The following is a 15,764-nucleotide window of genomic DNA, read 5'->3' on the forward strand; positions in this document are numbered from 1 at the left end:
ACCAACAAGTTTATAAAAAATTAGTTTTATAAAAGAATTAGTTTTTATAAAACCTTTTAATTTTTATAAACTTCCATATATTTATATATATACATTTTATATAAAACCAAATTATATAAAATGTAACATAAATACATTAATTATTTAACCTATAAATAATTAAATCCATAATATATATAAGTTATTCCATAATTTATATATATATATATATGTATACATCAAGTAATATCTCAGAAAACCGTTTTCTTAAAGTTCAAGTGTCGCGTATTTAATCAATGATCCAATCGTTAAGATTAAATACGTACAAGGTGTCGGTAAGTTTGTTATTGGGTATGACCCGACTTGGATCATAACACATTAGCCACATTAATTTAATATGTCTCTCGGGCATACGAAATACCTTCAATCTCCCACTTGCACGAGAAACATAAGAAATTAATGCAAGTGATGGATACCACCTAACGACCGTCCATCACCCCCAATGTGTTATGACTTTGTGCCATTCAATAACATCATCCCTTTCGAGTTCCCATCTCGAATATGAATAGGTGAATCTTTCATCACATCCTTTCGTCCTAGATGTCATGTTAAATCCAAGAGACATAGAGTGATCACTCTCTTCTAGATTTAACTTTATCAGGCCTTAGACATCTGACTCTCAACGAATAAGAGGGACAAATTCCATCTTGACTACATATGTCCTAAATATATACCTTGCATTATACCTGAGCTCCTCCTTATGAACTACCATATTTCAGAATAGCGAAGGAAAGAATCAAGGCACAATACTTGGCAAATATCTGAACCCAATATGTATCTCAGGTCAGAGGATACAATGATATTCGCCTTTACTCAAGATTACATGTGATCAACCACAAAGGCTCCATTTTGTAAATCTTGAGGGCGGGTCTTCCAATATTTGTATCCCACAAATATCTATGAACCTTGGTTGCAACCTTGCCCCACATTCATCCCGTGAATGTACACCAATCCAAGTTCATAATAGTCTAAACCTCACACTTGTTCCCACAAATGTGATCGACTACGGAATTTAGAATAATTACTTATTCATGGATAAAATATGCAAAATAAGAACATAACTCAAAATAAATTAATACCATAATTATATTAATGAGTTTGAACAATTTCGTTCCATTACAATACTTAAAACAGATCATGACCAATCACTAGAATATCGAAGCCCTAATGCACAAACATGTCCTGCATGTTTTGGTCCATGTAAGAGCTTCGTGAGAGGATCCGCTATATTAAGATCTGTGTGAACTTTGCGAATACATATCTTTCCCTTTTCAACTTCATCCCTTATGTAGTTGAATCTCCGCTCAATGTGACGGGTCTTTTGGTGAGCACGAGGTTCTTTGATTTGAGCAATCGCACCCTCGTTGTCACAAAAGATCTCAAGAGGGTCCTGAATGGATGGGACTACTCCTAAGTCGTCGATGAATTTCTTCATCCATGCAGCTTCCTGAGCTGCTAATGATGCGGCGATGTACTCCGACTCTGTAGTGGATAGAGCAACAACATCCTATTTTGAACTCTTCCAAGAGACCGCACCTCCATTTAATGTAAAGACATAACCGGATTGTGATCGAGAATCATCACGATCAGTTTGGAAACTCGCATCCACGTAACCTTTTACAGCGAGTTCCTCCTCACCAGACCCATATATCATAAACATATCCTTAGTCCTCCTAAGGTATTTCAATATACTTTTAACAGCAATCCAATGACTATTTCGTGGGTTATTCTGGTATCTACTTGTCAGGCTAAGAGCGCATGACACATCCGGTCTAGTGCATATCATTGCATACATGATTGACCCAATGGCCGACGCATATGGGACTTTCTTCATTCTCTCTTGTTCATCTTTCGTGGTGGGGCACTGAGATGAACTGAGGAGTGTTCCTCTTTGAATAGGTACCAAACCTTTCTTAGAGTTTTCCATCTTGAACCTTTTCAAGATCTTTTCAATGTATGCACTTTGATTCAAACCTATCAGTTTCTTAGATCTATCCCTGTAGATCCCAATCCCCAAAACGTATTGTGCTTCTCCAAGATCCTTAATGGAGAAGCATTTACTTAGCCAAGTTTTAACTCTTTGCATTGCCGGAATATCATTTCCAAATAACAATATATCATCCACATATAGTACAAGGAACATGATAGTGCTCCCACTAGCTTTCTTATATACACAAGCTTCATCACCATTTTTAATGAAGCCAAATTTCTTGGCCTCCTCATTAAAACGATGATTCCACATTCTAGATGCTTGTTTCAATCCGTAGATTGACTTCTTTAACTTGCATACCTTTTTAGGATATTTCGGATCAATAAAACCCTCAGGCTGAACCATATAGACATCTTCCTCAAGATGTCCATTTAGGAAGGCGGTCTTGACATCCATTTGCCATATTTCATAATCATAATGAGCAGCAATGGCAAGTAATATCCTAATAGACTTTAGCATTGCCACAGGCGAAAAAGTTTCATCATAGTCAACCCCTTGAGTTTGAGTGAAACCTTTTGCTACAAGTCTAGCTTTATATGTATCCAAGTTTCCATGTATGTCGGTTTTCATCTTGAAAAGCCATTTACAATCAACTAGCCTTGAGCCAGTAGGTTGTTCAACAAGTTCCCAAACTTGGTTGTCATACATGGATTGCATCTCAGCGTTCATGGCTTCCTGCCATTTATCCTTATCAATCCTTGATAAAGCATCTTGGTAGTTTGTTGGTTCATCCAAATCAACCACATAGCAACCATCCATGAGAAACCCATATCTCTCAGGAGGATTACTAATCCTACCAGATCTGCGAACGTCTTGTGTATTTTGATCATCCATTTGATCACTCTCAACATTTTCATGTTGAGTGCTAGTGTCAACCAATTGTGTATCATCTACTTGATCTTGAACTTCTTCAAGATCTATCTTCCTCTCACTATTTCCTTCCATTAGGAACTTAGTTTCAAGGAATTCAGCCTTTCGAACAACAAATACATTTTGCTCGATTTGATCATAGAAATAGTATCCCATATCATCCTTGGGATATCCTATGAAGATACACTTCGTGGATCGAGCATTCAACTTATTAGGGACGTAACGCTTAGGATAAGCTTCACATCCCCATACCTTTAAGTATGATAGATACGGAGGTTTTCCAAACCACATCTCATGAGGAGTTCGTTCCACTTTCTTGGTTGGGGCCATATTTAAAATACGAGCCGCGGAGCATAGACAATAACCCCAAAACGATAGAGGTAACGAGCTTCTTGCCATCATAGATCGAACCATATCCATTAGGGTTCGGTTCCTCCTTTCGGAAACTCCATTAAGTTGGGGTGTTCCTGGTGGAGTAAGTTGTGAGATAATCCCACAACTTCTAAGATGATCTTGGAAAGCATCACTTAGGTATTCACCTCCTCTATCGGTACGAAGTACCTTGATTGTCTTATTGAGTTGATTTTGTACTTCGCTTTGATACTCTTTGAATGCTTCAAAAGTTTCGTCCTTATGTCTTAACAAGTAGACATATCCAAAACGACTGAAGTCATCAATGAAAGTAACGAAGTATCTTTCACCATTCCTAGCTATGGGCTTAAAGGGTCCACATACATCCGAATGTATTAATCCCAATAATTTTTAAGCCCTTTCATAGGTCCCTTTGAAAGGTGCTTTAGTCATTTTGCCTTGTAAACAAGATTCACACACATCAAACGAGTCCATCTCATTTGATTTCAAGAGTCCATTCTTTTGAAGTGTATGCATTCGGTTCTTGTTTATGTGACCAAGGCGACAATGCCATAAGTAGGAATCACTCAAATCCCTTTTGAGTTTCTTGGTGCTTGTATGGTACATTGAGCTACTAGATGATGTGTCATCATGAATCAATTCATAAATTCCATTTGAAGGTGAAGCCTTGAAATAGAATACATTATCTAAATAAACATGGATATCATCATTAACAAAATTAAGATTAAAACCACATTGTTTCAAACGGGAAACGGAAATAATGTTTCGACATAAATCGGGTGCATACAAAACATCTTTCAAAATAAGTTCCAAACCACTTGGAAGCTTTAACACAAAGTCTCCTTGAGCCTTCACTTGCACTTTGGCTCCATTACCCATGTAGAGACTTGATGTTCCCGTTTGCTCGCTACTTCCTTTGAACCCCTGCAATGAATTGCAAATGTGAGTTCCACATCCAGTGTCTAATACCCATGTATTAGAAGAAGTAATACTAAGCTCTATATATACCATATATATATTACCTGAGGATTGCCCCGCATCCCTCTTTTCCTTCAACTCCTTAAGGTAGACCGGGCAGTTTCGTTTCCAGTGACCCATTTCACCGCAACCGAAACATGGGTCTTCCTTGGGGTTTGCTTGTCCGGCAACCTTTTGTTTCTTATTCTTGTTTTTGGTTGGGGTAGCCATCCTCCCCTTTCCCTTGCCTTGATTGGCGGGTCCTTTCCTCTTAGCCGCCTTTGGCTTAGAGGTGTTGTTACCTTTGGACCCACCATCATTGATCACTAGCACGGGTGAAGCCCTTTTACCCATGCTAGTTTCGGCCGTCCTTAACATGCCATGAAGCTCACCAATGGTCTTATCCATCCCATTCATATTGTAATTAATTACAAATTGGTCAAACCTCTTTGACAAGGAGTTTAGGATAAGATCGGTGGCTAGCTCATTGGATATGTTGAGATTGAGACGGTTAGCGCGATCAATGAGGCTTTTCATTTTGAGGACATAGGAGGAGACGGATTGGGTGTCATCCATACGACATGCATGTAGCGCTCGAATCGTTTCGAAGCGCTCGACACGTGCTTGTTGAAGGAACATCTCCTTCAATTGCGTAATCATGTCATATGCACTATGATGTTCGAAATCCTTTTGGAGTTCGGGTATCATAGTCCCAAGCATTAGGCAACCAACTTGCACCGAATCGGCACAATATTTGTCATAGTAGGCCATGCCCTCCGTATCATCCATGTCGGGTTGATCGGGAATGGGGTCCTCCAACACATACGCTTTATCCTCGAGTTTGAGGACAATCCTAAGATTACGGAACCAATCCATAAAGTTCGTATGGTTGAGTTTGTCTTTCTCAAGGAGAGACCTTAACGATAGGTTGTTTAGGTTAAGTGGTGCGTTTTGCATGTTGTTGTTGTTATTAGCGGCCATCTACAAAATTAACAAAGTTCATTTAAGTATTGATTTCAAATTTAATAAACAATACCCTTTTATATTATAATTGTCTTATTAAATATTAGAATCCAACGGTAAATCAAATTTCGGTTAGGTGACCTTTATCCCGTTATTTGATTTAGCTAGGTAGTCATTTATATGACAATTGCAATCCTTTTGCAACTTCTAAATTATGGGATCATGCAATCCTTTTGCATGGCATATTTATCCCATCAACGCCTATTTGTTCCTCATGCTTCGGTGACCCTAAGTTCATGATTCCCAAATCAAGTCGTCCTACTTGCGTAAACATGTAAAATTAACATACAAGTGGTTAGGTGACCTTTATCCCACAAGCATGCGAATTTTACCTTAAGCATATTAGTTAGTTCATAATGGTTAGGTGACCTTTATCCCATTATGAGTTCCCTACTATGTTCAAGTGTTCCCACAAAAGGATGGCGTTAAACTTGTTTACCTTGTTTTAGTTAAGGGATTTTGAGTTTTCATTAATTCTAGTTTGAGAAAACTTGTATGCCATACACTAACATGCATTTAGTGTATGGTTCATTTGAAATCCATTTTCATGTCTATAAACCATTTTATATATATGATCCTAATCATGATCTTAATAACCGTTTATTAATGTCCTTTTAGCCATTTTTAATTTAACCAATTAAATTGTCGTTTTGCATGTCGTTAATTAATGTATAATTTAACCAATTAAATTGCCATTTTGCTTGTTGTTAACTTGTGTGATTAACTTGTAGCATACAACCAAACAATAAACAACCATGCATGCAAAACAAATATGTTCACAATCAAGCCAATTTGGTAGACATTTGTTTAGCCGAAAACAAATGCCACCGGATAAGGGGTTATAACACAAAGTAGGAGATTTCAAATCTCCCACTTAACCTTGCATCCAAATGCTTCTTCATGTGTTCTTCAAGTCTTCATCATTCTTCATCATTTTACAAAATATATCCTAATACATTTTGTCTAAAAAATGAAATTACAACCTAATCTATTTTACATATCAAATATAAAAGAAATTACATAACCAAATGAATCATTACATGCCAAATGAATAAATATTATTACAAACCAATTGAATAAATATCAATCAACCATGCATGCAACCAAACACAAGGTCAAGGCTTAGATTGTGAACATCATCAACATAAGTGATAGGCAATACAGAATCACAAGTGATTGGAAACACAGAATCACAAGTGATCTGCAACACAGAATCACAAGTGATTGGCAATACAGAATCACAAGTGATCGGCAACACAGAATCACAAGTGATTGGCAACACAGAATCACAAGTGATTGGCAATACAGAATGCAGAATCACAAGTGATTTTGGCAGTATAGAATCACAAGTGATTTGCAGTACAGAATGCAGAATCACAAGTGATTTTGGCCAAAATGACAAACCACCCAAAACCGAAAATTTTACATTCTACTTCATGCATGTTCATAGAATGCAAAATTATAGTGGGTTTAATAACCATCTCGAAGCATATTTCAACAACTTCGGCTCTAGATACCATTGTTGGGATTTAACAAGTTGGATAAGTCTTAAAACCTTTTAAGAATCTTAATAAACGGAAGCGTGTAATTATCAAATTTTACTTGTTAAACTTTAAGCCAATTAAAGTTAAATCCCAATTAGGATCAAGTTGTGAAACATACTTACAAACTACAAGTAAGAAAAGTGTTTATACCTTCTCCTAGCTTGTTGATAGATGATGATGAAGATGATGATGAATGGAGCTCCAAAACAATGAAACCTCAAGTAGTTATACCCCAAACTTTTCACCAACACCCTAGCTTTTAGTTAGGATTTATTTGACACTTAATATGAGCTTGCATAAACTAGTGAAGAACCCTTTTCTTCCCCTAAACACCCACAGCATACAGCAGCAGCTAGAGAGATTTTATGCAGTTTTTTTTTATGTATTTTGTGTATATACATGTGTAGTAGTGACTATGAGTCAATGGACATGTTTTATAGAATGATGCAAAAGCATGGCACACTAAAGAAGGAATCTCTAGCATGTGCCCTTGACTCCCAATGCCACTACCAACAAGTTTATAAAAAATTAGTTTTATAAAAGAATTAGTTTTTATAAAACCTTTTAATTTTTATAAACTTCCATATATTTATATATATACATTTTATATAAAACCAAATTATATAAAATGTAACATAAATACATTAATTATTTAACCTATAAATAATTAAATCCATAATATATATAAGTTATTCCATAATTTATATATATATATATATGTATACATCAAGTAATATCTCAGAAAACCGTTTTCTTAAAGTTCAAGTGTCGCGTATTTAATCAATGATCCAATCGTTAAGATTAAATACGTACAAGGTGTCGGTAAGTTTGTTATTGGGTATGACCCGACTTGGATCATAACACATTAGCCACATTAATTTAATATGTCTCTCGGGCATACGGAATACCTTCAAAAGCTGCACCATTCGAAGCACTGTATGGAAGGAAGTGTAGATCTCCTATCTGTTGGAATAAAGTAGGAGATCGACAATTAACTGGTCCCGAGATCATACATGAAACTACTGAAAAGATAGTACAAATTAAGGAGAGATTGAAAACAGCCCGTAGTCGCCAAAAGAGCTACGCCGATGTTCGAAGGAAACCATTAGAGTTTCAGATCGGTGACATGGTTATGTTAAAGGTGTCACCATGGAAAGGTGTAATACGTTTCGGCAAAAGGGGTAAACTGAACCCAAGGTACGTAGGCCCGTTCAAGATTATCGAACGCATTGGACCGGTAGCTTATCGACTCGAGTTACCACAACAACTCGCTGGAGTACATAATACATTTCACGTCTCAAACCTTAAGAAGTGTCTTGTAAAGGAAGATCTCACCATTCCTCTTGAAGAAATCCATGTCGACGAGAAACTACAATTCATCGAAGAACCAATCGAAATCATGGATCGTGAAATTAAACGGCTCAAGCAGAGCAATATACCGATCGTTAAGGTTCGTTGGAATGCTCGAAGGGGTCCCGAGTTTACATGGGAACGGGAGGATCAGATGAAACAAAAATATCCACATTTGTTTCCCGATGAAGCAAAATAGGTACAATTTTAAAAATTCGGGACGAAATTTATTTAACGGGTAGGTACTGTAATGACCCGGACTTTTTCGATCAATTTATACTTATAAGATTAATATTTACATAAATTAAACCTTACCAACATGATAAGCAATCCAAATTGTTGAGATTTATGTTTTTGAAAAGAGTTTTACACAACGTTTGACCGTCTAGTTGACCGATGATATCACGAACTATATAACATATGATAATTATACGTTTGTGTATATATATGTATATATACATATTTAACATGGTTTATGAATGTTTTAATATCTCATTTTGTATTAATAACAATAAGTTATAAGTATATTTTGAAACTACTAACTTAAGTTTTCAAAACGATAACCATACGTAACGTTATTTGACATAAATACTTATGACCTATAATGTTTATACATATATCGTATATGTAATGTATTTAATCACTTTTTAAGGACTTAAATACATAAAAAAATATAAGTGTATTCACAAAAGATAGCTATATTTGAATTCTCATTCCGTTTTCACAAGAATTCTATACGTATATCTAGAGTATATGTACCCGTATCATACCTAACTTCTATACGTATTTACTATTGGTATATACACATCAAATCACCACCAACCAGCCCTTGTTCATGCCTTATGTATAAGGTAATTACTTTGTATGATTGTATGACTAATTACACAAGATTACAAGCTTGAAAATTTGTCCATGTTTCCCCCCCATTCACGTTTTTAATGGGGGTATCCTCACCTCATTTTGGTTCAACTTCTATCATCATTTCTCTAGCTAAACATACACACTTACTAGCCTAATATCTCTCTAAGAACTCCAGAAAAAATCCTCTCAAGAATCACCTTAAACACCACCATAACAAGATCAAACAAAAACACTACAAAAATACAACTTTCAATTCAAGTTTATGTCATAAGTTGCTTCCAATCTTTCATCCAATTCCATCACTCTTTTGGTTCTAGGTTTTTACTCCTCTTTTACAGCAATCTTGTCCAAGTAACTTGAGGTAGTAACTTTGTTCATAACCTTATTCGATTCATATATATATAGCTATCTTATTTTATGGTATACAATTTTAACAACAAGAACATAGTTTGAATGATTTCAAACTTGTTTGCAAACTAAATAGATCCTTCTAACTTAACTTTTAAAATACTTCAAGACCTATAATATATCATAAAGATATGCTAACTTAACAAGGTATAACTTGGTTTTTCAAAGAACACCTTAAAAACTGAATTTACGACGTCGGAGTGCAACCGGGGGCTGTTTTGGGTTGGATAATTAAAAACCATCTTTAACTTTGAATTGGAGGTTTATTTTCTGGAAAAATGATATTTACTATGAATATGATAACACATAAAAATTTCATGATTTAACTCAAAGTATAAGTATTTTTAGAAAAATAATCATTTAATGTTGTTTACATAAGGGAAAATGATTAACTTCATAAGTTTCACCAAAGTTTGACCTATGACCTGTGATTTCGAATACAAACTAAGGTATTTACAGTTCATAGTCTTAAATAAGAACTCGATCCAAGGAAGTGGCAAGTTGAACCAACGAAAACGGAGTTGTAACGAAGAAACTATGACCAAAACAAAATCGGATATCCAAAACTAGTTTAGCCACGAAAATAATTGGAGAAAAATTAAATAAATCACATCTTTCTAAAATAACATGATATTTTATATATATGTACTCATAATTTAATTTTATATATTTCAGGATCACCCGTAAACAACCCGAGAAGATTAATCATAAGACCTCATGTACGTACGCAACACGTCATTTGACAACACCGGTACTTTATGTACGCAACACGTCATTTGACAACACCGGTACCGTGGGTCAAGATTAATCCCGACCAATACGAATACGATGGGGGTTTTATTTATTTCGATGGGGGTTTATTTATTTATTAAACACCTAAATATGAACCATTAAAATTGAATTGCAAACTACGGACTAAGAAGACATTAAAACTATTATAAGTATATATATGTGACGATTGTTTAAAATGGAAATATATTGATAAATTATATATGGATAGGTTCGTGATATCAACCGGAGACCAAGTCAAAATATATATATCTTCAGGGCAAAAGTGAGTATATAGTCCCACTTTTAAACTCTAAGTATTTCGGGATGAGAATACATGTATTTTATGTTTTACGTTATGGGCACAAGTAACTGAAAAATATATTCTACGTTGAGTTGTACCACTGGCATACTTCCCTGTAGCTTGGTAACTATTATTTACAGCGGTATTATAAACGTGAATCCTGTTGATAGATCTATCGGGCCTGACAACCCCAACCGGACTGGACGACCAGTATTCAACGGTTGCACAGTACTTCGTTTCATGACTACACTTGGTACGGTGTAGTAAGATTTCATAATAAAGGGAATATGCGACGTGATTAAATGTTAAGTATGGTTACCAAGTGCTCAACCACTTAGAATATTTTTATTAAAATGTTTACATATGAAATCTTGTGGTCTATATTTATATCGCTGCCGGCATTAAACCAATATCTCACCAACTTTATGTTGACGTTTTAAACATGTCCATTCTCAGGTGATAACTAAAAGCTTCCGCTGCAACATGTTGAATTTAAGCAAGATCTTGTGTACGCATATTTGTGTCAAAAACAAAACTGCATATCCGAGGAGTTGTATTGTAAAATATGCTAGAAATCGTATTGTTATCATCATATGTAAAGTTTGTAAGTCTAAGATTATCGCTAAACGATAATCATCTTTATATTGTCTAAAGCTTGTATTAAAATAAGAGTTATGGTTTGTAATGTAAAATAAATGCAGTTGTTCTTTTAAAAATGTTGCATATAGAGGTCAATACCTCGCAATGAAATCATATGTTATCTAACTTGTTCTTATGGTTAAGGACGGGTTATGACAGTACACCTATCATTTCATAATATCCAAATGATCTAATCTGTCATTTACTTAAAATTAATCTCTATTGAACTTCAATGACTCGAATGCAACGTCTTTGAATCGTAGCTTAAATGGTCCCAAATAGTATCCTTAATATGAGCTAATGCACAGCGGAAGACTTAATTCGTACCTGAGAATAACATGCTTAAAAATGTCAACATAAAGTTGGTGAGATATATAGGTTTGATGCTAGCAGCGTAATAACCATGGAACACAAGATTTCATATTTCATAAGCATTTAATAAAAATATTCTAAGTGATTGTGCACTTGGTAACCAAACTTAACTATTAACCATCGTCGCATATTCCCTCTTATATAAAATTTCACTACACCGTTATCAAACAAGTTGTAGTCATTCGTAACGAAGTACTGTGCAACCGTTAAAAACTGGTCGTCCAGCCCGGTTGGGGTTGTCAAGCCCGATAGATCTATCAACAGGATTCGCGTTTACACTGGCCCATGTAATTATAGTTACCAAGTTACAGGGAAGTATGCCAAAACACAACCCATCCTCGAATATATATTTTTGATCACTTGTGTTCATAACATAAAACATTTATAAAAACAGCGCATGTATTCTCAGCCTAAAATATTTAGAGTTTAAAAGGGGACTATATACTCACCTAATGTATTTTGTAGTAAAAATACATATAACATCATTGATCAAGTATAAGGTTGGCCTTGGATTCACGAACCTAACCATATATATAATATATCAACATATTTTCTTTTCAAATAATCGTTACATATATACTTATAATACTTCTATTATCTATTAGTCCGTAGTTAGCAGTCCGATGTTAGTGGTCCACAATTAGTTACTTAATAAAATAAATAAAGACCCCATCGTATTCGTATTGATCAGAATTAATCTTGACCCACGGTACCGTGTTGTCAAATGACGTATTGCGTACGTTCATGAGGTCTTATGATTAATCTTCTCGTGTTGTTTACGGCTGGTCCTGAAATATATAAAATTTAATCATAAGTAAATATATATAAAATTTCATTTTAATTAGGAAAGATATGGTTAATTTAATTTTTCCCCAAATATTTTCGTTGTTAAACTAGCTTTGGATACCCGATCTTGTTTTAGTCGTAGTTTCTTCATTACAACTCCGTTTTTGTTGATTCAACTTGCCACTTCCTTGGATCGAGTCAAATTTTAAGAATATGAACTGTAAATACCTTGGTTTGTATTCGAAATCACAGGTTATAGGTCAAACTTGGGTGAAAATTATGAAAGTGATCATTTTCCATCATAAAAACAACATTTAATGATCATTTTTCTAAAAATACTTACACTTTGAGTTAAACCATGAAATTTTTATGTGTTAACATATTCATAAGAAATATCATTTTTCCAGAACATGAACTTCCAATTCAAAGTTCAAGATGGTTTTTAATTATCCAACCCAAAACAGCCCCCGGTTACACTCCAACGACGTAGATTCAGTTTTAAGGTGTTCTTTGTAAAAACAAGTTGTATCTTGTTAAGTTAGTATATCATTAGGATATATTACAGGTCTTGAAGTGTTTTAAAAGTTAAGTTAGAAGGATCTATTTAGTTTGCGAACAAGTTTGAAATCATTCAAACTATGTTCTAGTTTATAAACTCTTATATAGATAGCTATAAACATATGAATTAAACAAGAGTTGAAGTAGAGTTTTTACCTCAAGTTTAAAATGTAAAGTTGCTGGAAAGAAGTAGTAAAATAAAACTTGAGAGAGTTCTTGCAAGTGTGTGTGAAAATTGGAAGTAAAATTTGGAAAATGAATGTGTAAAAATGAGTTAGAAATGGTGCTTATTTATAGGCTTGAAAATTTGGTTTTTAGGGAAAATATCTAAGATAAGTTAAAATATATTATGTCATGAATGACATATTACACAAATAATTGAAGATTTCTATTGGTATATACCAATAGTAAATACTTCTAGAAGCTGTGTATAGTACGAGTATAATACGGGTATAAAATATCTAAAGATGTTTCATGAATCATATATAATAACAAAGATGTCATTTTCCATGATAAAAGGTTGAAAATGATGTTTTCCTACTAGTATATTCCAATAGTAAATACATCTTAATACAATACATATATATTTATTTTAACTTAGAAGTTATAACGTCGTTAAGCTTTATATATACATATCGTTTCGAAGTCCTTAAGTTAGTAGTCTCATTTTATGTATATAATCCATTGTTAATATATTTAATGAGATACTTAATTATCATATATTCAAGTTAGATATAATCCATATATATCCATATATATACATAAGTATATAATTAATACAAGTTATGACGTTCGTGAAATGTCGGACAAATGGATGGTCAGTGGTTAACTAATTACATGAATATAGTTTCAAACTTTTCAAGACTCAACATTACAGATTTTGCTTATCGTGTCGGAAACATATAAAGATTAAGGTTTAAATTTGGTCGGAAATTTCCGGGTCATTACACTAGGAGCCTGATCAGATCCAGAAAACAGTAAGCAAGGTGCTCCGGTGGGATTCTTGGTGCTTGATGATCATCACGATTCTCATCCTTGATGTTTGTAGCTTCAAGTGTATAACTCGTTGATGTGTTTGCATCACTTTGACCAAGGTTCTACCATCAAAACACAATAATCAAAACTAAGAAGTAAAACAAATCTCATGTGAGAGTTTGAGCAAGGTGATGAACCAAAGTTACATCAATCATCTTAGTTTCAACACAATACAAGTTTTATTAAGCTATAAACTTTGGATCAAACTAAATAAGCAAGACCTTAAGCTAGAGAGCTTAGATCTTAACTAGTTATTAAAGATCTTAGACCAAAAAGTCTAGATCTCATGATCTTGATGAAACCCTAAGCCATAACACTTAGACTTTCAATCTTTACACTACCATAAGTTAGGAAACTTAGATCTTGTAAAGTATGTGATAATAAGCTAATAAGCTTTCTCTTAAACAAAATAGAAGATCATAAGTTAAACAACTTAGATCAAACACAAAAATAAAACCCTAAGCTAGAGAGCTTGGATTCCTAACAACACTTATGAGATCTTGTAACAACCCAAACCAACCCGCCACCAAACCGCGTAAAAACACGAAATAAAAAAAAAATTCTGTTAGAGCATCCCACGCGGCGCGCCAGGGGGGCGCAGCGCGCCAAAACTGGCTGTCCCTGGAGTTTTAAATGCGAAAAAGATCGACTAGTTCCCGACACTTTTAGGCGAAACGCTTTTAACCACACATTCAAATATGTAAAACTAACACGATTCAAACATAAAAATGAGTTTTACAAAGCGGGGCCCACACGACCCAAAATACAAGTTTAATAAAATTTAAGAGTTTCGACCACCAAAAAGTTTAAGTTCCAAACTACACAATGAGCATGGCGTTTGGGATTAAACTACCCAAATATCGGTCAAACTCCCAAAAGCTACTAAGTCCAAAAGTGTCCCCTAGCAACAAGCGGGATCTCTAATCCAAAGTGATGCCCTTACCCTTGTCCACAACCGAACCTATAAAAATGGTAAACAACGAGAGGGTAAGCAAAGCTTAGTGAATGCAATAATTATACGAGTACATATATAATTATACCCACTTGCATACACTTACACATATACCGCAAACACGCTAGCATACACAATTAGCTTATCGTCACAATTACAAGCTATAACTTCCAATAACCGAGCGAGCACAATCGGAGCATATATAATACGTACAAGATATAATATGCTTACCCTACAACACAAATAACCATGGTTAACCAATAGTATAAGGGAACGGCGCTCGCGAAAACGCCATCGGTGTTCATAACATCCGTTAGGGCACTTAACACCTCGCACCACTAACCCCTAGAGTGGCACCTTAACACCTCGGCACATCACCCCGAGTGGCATCTTAACACCTCGATGCATCACTCATTAATTTACGGAGTGGTGTCTTAACACCTCGACACTACACTCCTAGGTGGCATCTTAACACCTCGATGCTACACCAGAGTGGCATCTTAACACCTCGATGCTACACTCTTCACGTGAAACATGGTGTCTTAGCACCTCGACACTACACATTTCACGCTACAATAAATAGATACATTATATACCTATGCATATAATTATTCCACTCACCTCAAAGTCTTGTGAAAAGATACCCGAGCTTGCGAAACCTCAAAATAACGTACCTATCACATTATACATATAATCAATTGCAAACTCAATTCGGTCAACCAATTCTTTCACCATTCTAAGGCCATTTGACCCGAAGTGCAATTCCAACCCATTTTGCACCATTAACCCTAATAATGGGTCAACTTTACCAAAAACCCTAATTCTAGCCAATTACGGTCTCATTACACTTTTAAACATAAAGTTAACTCATTATAACACTTGCAAGACCACTTAGGTCATTAAAGACCCATTTGACCCATTTCAAGGTCAACACAC

Source organism: Rutidosis leptorrhynchoides, chromosome 11 (genome assembly GCF_046630445.1).
Source record: "Rutidosis leptorrhynchoides isolate AG116_Rl617_1_P2 chromosome 11, CSIRO_AGI_Rlap_v1, whole genome shotgun sequence".
Classification (NCBI taxonomy): domain Eukaryota; kingdom Viridiplantae; phylum Streptophyta; class Magnoliopsida; order Asterales; family Asteraceae; genus Rutidosis; species Rutidosis leptorrhynchoides.